This window comes from Phaethon aethereus (assembly GCF_964289735.1).
Source record: "Phaethon aethereus genome assembly, chromosome: 2".
NCBI classification, from domain to species: Eukaryota; Metazoa; Chordata; class Aves; order Phaethontiformes; family Phaethontidae; genus Phaethon; species Phaethon aethereus.
Genome location: NC_138582.1, coordinates 63,152,150 through 63,163,592, shown reverse-complemented (window position 1 = coordinate 63,163,592; position 11,443 = coordinate 63,152,150).

Sequence of the window (11,443 nt, the reverse complement as noted above, 5' to 3'; positions counted from 1 at the left end):
AATATTCTCATGCAGCTAGTTTAATATTAATGTCTGAACAGAGCAACTCTGTTGCTACCAAGTTGTAGAGTAATTTTGATAAAAATGGCAATAGAAATTCTATTTCAACTGTGAATGATTAATGTGCTTGTATCTATTTAAAAAGAAATAAACTCAAATATAAGTCTTGAAAGGAAGAAAATTTATAATAATCAACACATTTTTATAGATTTTAAGTAAGTGCCTGAAATGGTCAGAACCTCACAGTTCCAGAGGGATGATTAGGAAGGGCTTTTTCTACACTTCTCATCAATCTGACCTTTCATTTCCTCAAAAATACTGCACTGATGAAATAATTGTAATTAAAACAAGTTTAATTGAAGACTGTTGCAATACTGAATCAGTTGATACTGAATCTTTAATAATTTCTGTAGTTACTTTTAAAAAAAATTCTCTTCTATGGTATATGACCACCTCATAGAAAAGTATTTCACTGTAAAATATGACATAACTACATTGAACTTTGAAAATGATCGTCTATAGAATATTGCCAATCTGTTCCAGGGGGGAACAAGAGTAATTTCTAAGGTGTATGTTAAAAATAACTAGAAGAAAGCTATGTGTTAATATTGTTACAGACACAGACCTCTAAACATCAGAAATTTCAAAAGTGAAAATAGAAGAAAAAAAATACTGTCTGCAGCTAGTTTTATAGTTCCTAGCTTGAGTTTGCAGCAGCAGATTAGCTAGCAAATCATATGGAGCTCAGTGAACATATTTATTTAATAAGAGATATTTGGATGGGAAGATAAGATAAAGTTAGGGAATTGGATAAAAGTGAGGATTTTCTGTCCACTGAAACTTCTGATAGCTCCACTCTTAACCATTCAGGGATAAGAAGTAATACAGAATCCCTTACAGAGTTGTTTCTCTTATCTGAATAACCTAAGTACACACAAAATGTAAGAAGCAACGTTCATTGTATCGTGTGAGTGGGGTGGAGGTAGTATGAGAGAAAGAGACAGAGAGGGAGAGCTGAAGGTTCTCAAAAAAAAAAAAAGGTGTAGACATTTGACAAACACTACAAGGAATACAGGTCTAAATATTTCATTATATTGCAACCTTTTTTTATTTACCTAATGATCATAAACACCAGTAAGAAAAAGAAGAGCTCTTGATTTATTAGTACAGGCTATTATTGTTATGGGCAAAGAGAAATGTATTAAACCTTGGTGGTACAGTTAACAATATTACCAGGAGAGAAAAGAATTATTACACTTCCTCCACGTTAATACCTGCTCATTGAACTCAGGTTTTTGAGTGAGTTTAATAGCTAGGTCAGCAACTTGAGGATAATATTTCAACACCCTTTTACTAATTGCATGATATAATCTTTAGTTATAGACCTCTTAATTATGAAGAACTCGGCCAAACTTATTTTAAAGTGATCCTATATCTTTACAGAAAATGTCTGCTTCAGATTAAGCCACTTAATTTTCTTTTGTCTAATCTGTAAGTGTAATAGGACAAAATGAAGCATTGAAAATGCATGTGTGCTTTTGTAAGTGCTACTGGAAAGTCAGAACTTTCCATGATATTGCTGCAGCTGCTCCTTCAATCAACAAGCCTCTACAAAGGAAGAAAGCTTTGAGAAGATGGGCAGGGGTGATGGCCTCATTATGGGAAGAATATAGGGACTGACTGACTGAAAACTTGGCTGTTTACAAAGGGCTGCTAACTACGGAGCCAACAACTGAAGAAAAGGAGATCAAGATATGTGTGCCTGTTCCTGTTGTAAAATTGATCTTAACTAGTAAGCCATTACCTTAAGGGGTTCCACTCAGTGGCTAGAGAACTGTGTGAAAAAATATTGGCAAATAAATGGTAGAAATGTATGGGGGAAAAACCCACCATGCTGGAAAGTGATTTCTGATATAGCTCAATCTAAGAACATATCCATAGAACACGTACCTAGTCACAAAACCCCTAAAATTCCTGAGGCAACAGAGAGTTCGGTGGCTGATCATTTGGCTAGAATAAATGTAACACAAAACTGAGGCAGAATGAGTAGCTGGTTACAAGAATGGTTTAGACACACTGGGACTTATGATTTATTTTAACAGGCTGTGAGGGGAGGATGCCCTGTGGCAAAAGCTCTGGCAAAACAAATTATAGACTCATGCCATTTTTGCCAAAAAGGGTACAGCACATCATCAACATTTCACCAACTTCAGGGAAGGAAGACTAATCTGGGAAACTTGGCATGCAGGTTGTATTGATCCCTCAGAACGAACACCTGGAGGGTGGAAAAATGTCCTTACAGGAATAGAAATAGTGGTATAAGGAATGTGCACCCTGCCTAAGCTACCATGAGTCTCGCAACTATTGCTGCTTTAAGCTATTGGTTTGCTACTTTTCCCTTACCCAGTGAAATGCAATCTTATAACGGATAACTTTTTAAGAATACAGTAGTACAAACTTGGTGTGGTTCAAGTGTTGTACAATGGATTTTCCACCTACCATATCAACCTCAAAGTAGCGGGACAGCAGACCAATGGAATGGACTACTAAACCATCAGCTACACAGGAGTGAATCTATTAATACCGAAAGTGGACATCCTATCCGTGGGAACTTGTAAGTTGGCTACACAAATTATAAACCTCCACAGGAAGTACCATAGATAAGGGATTCATATTATTAGCTGCTCAAATTCCTGTTAAAACAGAAATAAAACCTTCCTGAAGTCCATAAAATGAGATTGCAATTAAACATCCAACCCAGAGGATATCTGGGTGACTCTCCTTTTTCAATCAAAAAGGAGTATGGGATTCTGTAGACAGTACAGGGAGCAAGTTAACAAGAACTGAGGTTTAGATTATGTCCAAGACCTGAATGTCTTCTCTTGCAGAAAATGTGGCCTTACCATATCACTGTGGCAACACTGATAACCGGAACATATACCCAAAACTTGTCTCTAACAGAATCTGCCTTTTAACATTGCTCATGGAACAACTCAAGTATTGCAGATCAGTCATAACCCACGTTTAAAACTAGTTGCAGGAGGAATACCATCTGTAACACCACAAGGACAAGTACTGACAATAGGTGATAATGTTATATTAAGCCTAAGGTCTAAAGTTAACCTGAATTTAACTATATGTAGTAACACTGGATGCAAAGCTGTGCATGGTCATGACAACACAGTGGAATGGGTATGACAGACATGTAACTAATCACACACTAGTCACCCATAATAATTACACTAACTGTATACAATGATAAAATAATACATGGCAATTTTTTCATAAAGACTCCTAATAATCACTGGACAAGTCAATGTAAATGGACAAAATTAAGATACCATTTGTTCCTGGTTGAGTATCTTAAAAAAAACAATCTAGATAACTTTTTAATAGAAGTATCTTTCACTTAATGCAATTGCATGACAGACAAGAGCCTGTGATTATGGATCCAAAATTAATGACAATGAATGTACGTTTGAACTTAACCAATGTATACACTACTGCATGGAATAAAACTTGTACTGATTATAGTGACCATTTTTATAACTGGTGGCTACAATGTCATAGAACTTCAGACATGGAGTTATAGAACAATAGGGCACAAAACTAAAAGAGATATTATTCAAACTGTGTTGGGTGAAATTGGTATAAGAACTGAATTAATTTGATACTGAAACCCCAGCAAACAAATAGTCAGTATTAGGAGAAACTGAAGCTAGGGTAACCAGAATGACCTGGCTTAGAAGAAAAAGAAGTAAAAATACGATAATAATGAACACACAACTCGCACTAAAGCCTGGTGTATGCTGGGAGCAGTGGCATTAGGTCAAAGCGAGAGCAACACTTACGTAGGACACAGTGGACAGGGAGAGATAAGGGCTGATATCACCTGCGTCCATCACCTCCGGCATCTTTGCAAAGTAACTGCCTAGCAGTTTCTTCAGAATCTGCTAACTTATGGAAATGCTGTAGACCAAATTTTGGAGCTGAAAAGTATAAATACATCAGCTTACCCCTAAAGTTTTTGAAGCAGATTCAACAGCAGTCGGACTGCTGAGGTTTTCGTGCTTGCCAGTGTGATACAGGGGACACTCCCATCATGATGGAGGAGGAAGAATGAGCACTCTCATCAGCAGCTCGGTATGTATTTTGCTCATAGACAAGTTACAAATCAGAGAATTTGTGAGTTAGAGCGTTCGTGAGTTAATGAAATAATGAGTTACTGAATTAATGTGTTGGACTAGCCTGTACAAAGATGATTCAGCCATTCGTTTGATGTCTATAATGTGTTTTGATGGGGGGAGGGCTTTTTGTTTTGTTGTGGGTTTTTTTTTAATGACCTCATAAAATCAAGTTTGATGTACAGAATACACTGTGCTGTAAATTTGAGACATTCAAAAAGACTATGACAACATATGCACATTATCATAATTCCCATTCTGGGCCTGATCATGGTCTCTGTTAGCTAGTAAAGAAAATTGTTATTTTAGAACTGAAAATCAAAAGATGGTGATTTCAGGACTTTTCAAAGCAAGCCAAACATCATTCTGTTTATTTTTTCCACAGCTATAAAACATAACAATATTAAACTATATGGTATATTTTTAAGTTGTTTATGTTGTTTTAAACATTATATTCCTTACATGTGGTATAACTAAAAATCAGACAAACAACATCCTGAAGAGACCAACAATGTAAATTATTTACTGCCTATCAGGAGTTAACTTTTTTCCCTTTTTACATTTCTTTAGCTACATTCCTTTTAATGTCAAAATATCAATACAAATTAATTTATTTCCAAAACCGGTTTTATTTACACCTCATGTCTGGGACCTAAAAACACTTTTGTTGTGAAAACCATAAAATATAAAGTTATGTTTCTAAATTCACAGAGAAATGTTTGTGGGGTTTTGTTTGGGGTTCTTTTGTCCAATTATGAAATCAGTAGAGTGCCTGAAATAAACAAATCAATTTGGAAAGTATGGTTTGTTAAGTGTGTGTCTTTGAGATTAAATGAAATCACAGCCATAAAATTCATTAATGTGCTGATGCATAGATAAAAATTATGCACCCTCATTTGCCTTCTGTAACCAACTCTCAGACTGAACCTTTGAAGTATAAGGGACAAGGTCAGCCCTAAATCCTAATTTCAAATTTCCTTAATTTTCAAAGTTCCAAAAGGACAGGATTAAAATTCAGATCTTTTACCAAGAAAAAAAGAAAAAAATAAAAGAAAACAAAGATAAAACTGAGGGAAAAGAAAACCAAACTATTTAGACTGGCTGAGAAGAAGTAGTAAAGACAGAAGTGCTGAGGAAAGTCTTATACATTTCCTGTAAGTCTGGCCAAATATAAAATCTTGGAAAAACTGAATATCACTATTTTCCTCATTATGTCCTTATGGTATAAACACCTTTGCCTTGAAAATAAATAAATAAATAAATATAATCTCAGGAGAGATTAAAAAGTTCCAGAGGTAGTAAAAGGAGTAGGACCAAATGTAAGTAAGCACCTGTTAGCAGAATCTGTGAAAAACTGGAGTTAGATCCCACTTCTGAGTTGATTACTGCTAGATGATGGGAGGGAACAATGACAGACAGAAAGAAGGCAAAAAAAGACACCCAACTTTCAGCTTGGCCTTCTATCAAAAAAATCCAGAAACAAAGTTTGTTAACTACTCTATCAAGCCTAAAAAGCTCAAAACCAGAAAGTAACTTCAGGAAAAAGGTAACTCTGTCAGGATAATTGTGTTTTACTACTATATAAAATGTTATGACAGATGAGGTTACAAGCTTAAGAAGTGGGCCCATGTGAACCTCATGAGGCAAAGTTCAACAAGGTCAAGTGCAAGGGTCTGCACCTGGGACAGGGCAATCCCTGGTAGCAATGCAGGCTGGGGAATGAAGGGATCAAGGGCAGCCCTGCCAAGAAGATTTGGATGTGCTGGTGGATGAAAAGCTGAGCATGAGCCAGCAATGTGCACTCGCAGCCCAGAAGGCCAACTGTATCCTGGGCTGCATCTAAAGCAGTGTGGCCAGCAGGTCGAGGGAGGTGTTTCTGCCCCTCTACTCTGCCTGGATGAGACCCTACCTGGAGTGCTGCGTCCAGCTCTGGGGTCCTCAGTACAAGACAGACATGGACCTGTTGGAGAGGGTCCAGAGGAAAGCCAGAAAAATTATCAGGAGGCTGGAGCACCTCCTGTATGAGGACAGGCTGAGAGTGTTGGGATTGTTTAGCATGGAAAAGAGAAAGCTCTGGGGACACCTTATTGCAGCCTTTCAGTACCTAAAAGGGAATCTACAGAAAAGATACGGAGGGACTCCTTATCAGGGAGTGTAGTGATAGGATATGAGGAAATAGTTTTACACGGAAAGAAGGTAGATTTAGACTAGATATAAAGAAGAAATTTTTCACAGTGAGGGTGGTGAAACATTGGAAGAGGTTGCAGATGCAAGGTCAGGTTGGACGGGGCTTTGAGCAACCTGATTTAGTTGAAGATGCCCCTGCTCCTTGCAGGGGGCTTGGACTAGATGACCTTTAAAGGTCCCTTCCAACTGAAACTATTCTATGATTCTGAAGTACCTCCAGAAAGTGTACTATTATGTTAGCAATCCATGCGTAGCTAAATTCGCAGGAGAAAAGGTAAATGATGAGCATATTAAAGATAGTGACTGAAACGCAATAATCCACAGAGGGATTAGTAAATAAAAGGAGTACTCAGGAAGAGATGAAGCTTTTACTGATTTAGTCAGAAACAAGACAGGATTATCCAGAAACCAAAAGAAAATAAAGCAATCACCAGAATGCTGAAATAAGCTTTTTACACTGCACAACAATATTAAGTATACTGCTACTTGCTATTCCAGTATTCACAATAAGAACCAAAAAATTCTGACTGCAGAGCAGGAATTCTCTCTATTGTTAGTAGTAGTTTACTTCTCCTGAAAGTTTTCATAATCCACATGAAGACATGTAGGGTAAAATTTTATATATATTATTTATAACTTCACAAAAAGAGATGTGAAGTGAGCCTGAGTGGCCCTCAGGCTGGCCACACCAGTCACATTGCTAGTTTATCCTCATTTACTGTTGTTATCAGGTACCATATGGTATATCCACGTTTTTGACCTCTGCAATTCTTCTAGCTAATTTCTTTTTAAAAATCAAGTAATTTTATAATGTAAATAAATTTTAACAGGAAGACTATAGGAATATCTCAATTTATTGTTTTTCATGTGAACATATTCATACTCTAGAATTTTGTTCTAACCAACTTGATTCTTGAACTTTTAAAAACATAAGTAGATTATGTGAAAAAAAAGGATTTTGCTTGTAATGTTGTATATTGTATATAATTATTTGTTATTCACATACTTGTAAATAACAAAATGTTGATATTCCATTATACATATTAGCAGTACAATTACTTCCCACAATTACAGAAAAAAAATCCACACATTGTCTCTCCTTAAGAATTCAGTGACACATAGAAAATATATTCTCTTAACTATATTCTCATTTAATCCATTTCTACTATAATGACTGAAAGGTAAGCTTGTACTATCTGCTTCAAAAGAACTGCCAATTTATCTTGTTTCAAAGGGGAGTAATGTTTTTCCTTGGGATCTTCTTGCTTCCATTCCAAACTAAAAAATAAAACAAAACCAAACAAATAAAAAAAGTCATAAAGCATGCAACAGTTAACGCTGACATATTTAAGACTGCTACAATCCAGTCTTGTAAAGCTCTAATTTGCTAAGAATTTGATCATGTTATGGAATTACATTTATATTGCTTCTGTAATAGATATCAGGGTCTACACACTCTCATCCATGCATCAAATGCATATATTCTAGAAAGAAATGCAGTTTTAAAATATCTTGAGATAAGAAACCTGATTGCATATTAGCAATATAAAATTCAACTGGGTAACTTTCCCCCTTATATTATTGCAAGTCTCTTTGCTTCTTGTTTCCAGGAGACAGAGAAGTAGAAATACTGATACACAAAGAAAAGGTTCGTTAAAATAAGTTTGCAGAAAGCAAGAGATGTTTAAAAGAATATCTGCTCCTCACACACTAGATAAACTCACCTACAGATGCAAGTGTTAAGTATTTAAAGCTTGTAATAATTTAATACTTGGCTACTTTGGAGACAAGCAGCAACTATTAAGACAAATACTGAATATATGCAAAGCCAGAGAGTTATTTATTTAATTATGAACAAAATTTTAAGAAAAGTTAAATCCAAATAAGTAAGTAGTACAATACAGAACTACTCTGAAAACAAGGACTGTTACATTATATTTCACATAAATAACTTTTTCTTGATGTTGAGGGGTAACCAGATCAGATCTGCCAGACAAATCCCTACAAAAGATTACCCTTTTTCATCTTTAGATATTTCTCCTCCGTTCTGAGAAAAGATCTATGGTGCATGCCTAGTATTTGTTATTCTCAGGGATGTACTTGGCTTCTTAGAGAGATATGATGTCACAAAATTTTATTCTGTACCTCTTCATCATTTTCTAAGCTAATTGAATTAGAAGCAAACTAATAGTCTTGTTTCCACTATGGGGTGGGCCCTGATCTAACAATGTGGAAAGGTACAGCTGGAAGGCACAAGGAGAAAGAATAACATGTATAAACCTTGGCTTTATCCTCATAAACCTGTTCTGCCAACATAAAGTGCAAATATGCAGAGCCCTGCGTGTGAAGAAAGTGGTGCACAAGATAATCAAGCATTCCCAGACACTGCCCAGGCTGAAGGGCAATTCTAAGCACAGGTGGAAACAACCCAGAAAAGATACACCTGTAACAGCAACAACTAGTGACTTCCAGGAAACATTGAATTCTCCATGAAGTTCCACAAAATTTTATATTTGGACTGATGCTTTTAGTGAAACTGTTACCTTTACTGTGATTCCTGTAACCATGAAGTTTCATATATTACTCTCAGTGTATGAATTGCTCCTGTGAAATATAGTGGAAACTTCCTACCCCGACAGGAGAATTTGACCACAGTTAAACCAGGATGGCTAAAAGCTTTTAAGAACTGAGCATTTTTTTCTTTCCATATTAAAAGAATAAAAACATCCCTAGGTAAAGAGATTTTATTCTTTTAAGTTACAGTAAGATGTAAGATGCCAACAATTATAAGCAGTTACCAAGAACAAGAATTCTTTCACAGCATGTCTTGCATTTTTGTTGCCAATGGTCTTAGAGGCTTTTGTTTGAAAAGAAATGTTGTAATTCTCTTTGTAAAAAAATGTACCAGAAGAGAACTTGGTCCACTTCTCTGTGGTGCTATGTACTGCTTTTCCTTTTAACATTTTCTCCCTATGTCTAAATATCCATTTTAAAGTAAAATCCTGTTCATGGTTTCAATTTCTTTTTAAACACACAAATATACTTTATATACTATTATGCAGAGTATATACATACTGCACACATACATAAAACACAGCTTGGAAAGTAGTCACAGATTACAATAAATTTAAAGACTAAATAAATTTTACTCTTTTTTTCCATTTTCAATAAACTATAAGTAGTTTGGATACTACTACTTCAAGATGAGAAACCACATTATATACTCATTTTGATTTAGGTCTACTGGTTAACGCATGTCACTACATATCGTTGCAATATCTTCCAAGGTCTTTAACATATATGAGCTGATGTTTCTTCACATGTCTTTGAAGTTGTATTCAAAACTTAGGGTTGAATATGGGTAACATAAATAATTGTACATACAGATGTTGTCATTTACTACCCTTAATGCCAAAAGAGGCTCTGAAGTACTGCTTTAAATATCATTTACAGTAACTTCATTTCCCCAAGAATGTTTTGTTTGATTACAAACCTTCATTATATATCAACCATAATTTTTATACATTTGAGTCTGTAGAATTGATACTCATTTCTCAGCCACTACACTTGAAATAAATCAGTTGTATAACCAGATCATGGGGCGGGGGGGGTGGGAGCGTGTGTGAAACAAATGACTTTCTCAGACAATCTCAAACACAAGAAAATCTCACACATGTATTAAGCAGAAGCCAAAACAAGCTTAACACAATTTAACTAGCTAGCTGTGGCTTTTGAGACACAGCAATTTGCTTGGCTGGCTCCCTTTTGAGGTTGCCTATCACTTTTTATTAGGATATGATCAATGATCAAAAGTTGATCAAGTTGATCAAAGTTAATTTCCAAGGTAATTAAACTGTCAAAGTTTTAAATCTTTTCAGGATAACCAACTTACCAACAGGTTTTATAAAATCTAGTGTAAATTTCTGGACTAAGCAAGTAGCTGACTCACCTGAGTTCTAAACTAATCTCATTGATTCTATATGGACACCGGTAATCTATCATGAAATAAATTTATTTTCTGAATGATGATCTGTATGGTTGTTAGGAAAGACAGGTTATGAATAATAATCTGAATAACTTCAATTCATACAAAATTCAGAGTGTATTTAAACTAAGGCAATATTAACTCATACAAATGAATTCACATCAGTTAAAGGTTTGGTCTAATAGGTATCTCCTGAATAGCACAGAGAAATTTTTTTTAGAACAATAGTAATCTGTTCTCAAACTTTAAACAAGTAATTCCTTCAGAGGACTAGATTTCACAGTAGTTAATATTAGTTCAGTATACTGAAACAGTATCTTTTTTAATGTTTATGGCTAAAGATACAAATGAACACTGCACAATTTCTGAAAATACCTAGGCATCTTGTTCTTCAGACACAATGAGATTTGCTCATAATCACATTAAAACGGTTTCTGATTTTTTTTTCAGCAGTTCCACAGCTGAGGCAAAGCATAACCAAGTGCCTGAGTCACTATCTTCTGTTTCCACAGAAAGCAAACTTAGTTTCAGTGAGTGTTTAATGTGACAAGCATTTTTTAGCCCATACTGAAATGAAGAGCAGTGTGAAAGGTATCATAGCCCTTTTATTGGAGACAAGTATGCTGATCAGGTAGCTTCTTACACTGCTCAGCTCAGTTGCAACAGAACCAGTTGTCAGTCAGCAACAAAGAATCTCAAAAGACTCCACACAAGCAGAATTGTCAGTGTGTTATGACAGGATACGCAGCTCAGAGAGTACACACATGCACTATCTTGCTTATACTGACAGACAGCCCTTTGACATGACACAGAAGAATGTCTTTCATGGATTCGCTCTGAACTTTCCGGAAAGAGGGAAGACTCCAGAAAAGCATGGGAATAATATCCGAGATATACATCATCCATAAGGTTAGATCTGCCTTTGAGCATGTCATTCATCATTGGTTTTAAAAGTCTTTTTAAAATCTAATCATTAAAGCCCGTTGTAAGTTAAAGTCAAAGAAGAAAAGAAAGCTAAAAACATTTCATTCAGCTGTTTGTTTTCATCCATGGTGTTTGTTAATCAATTCAAGATATCAGAAACATA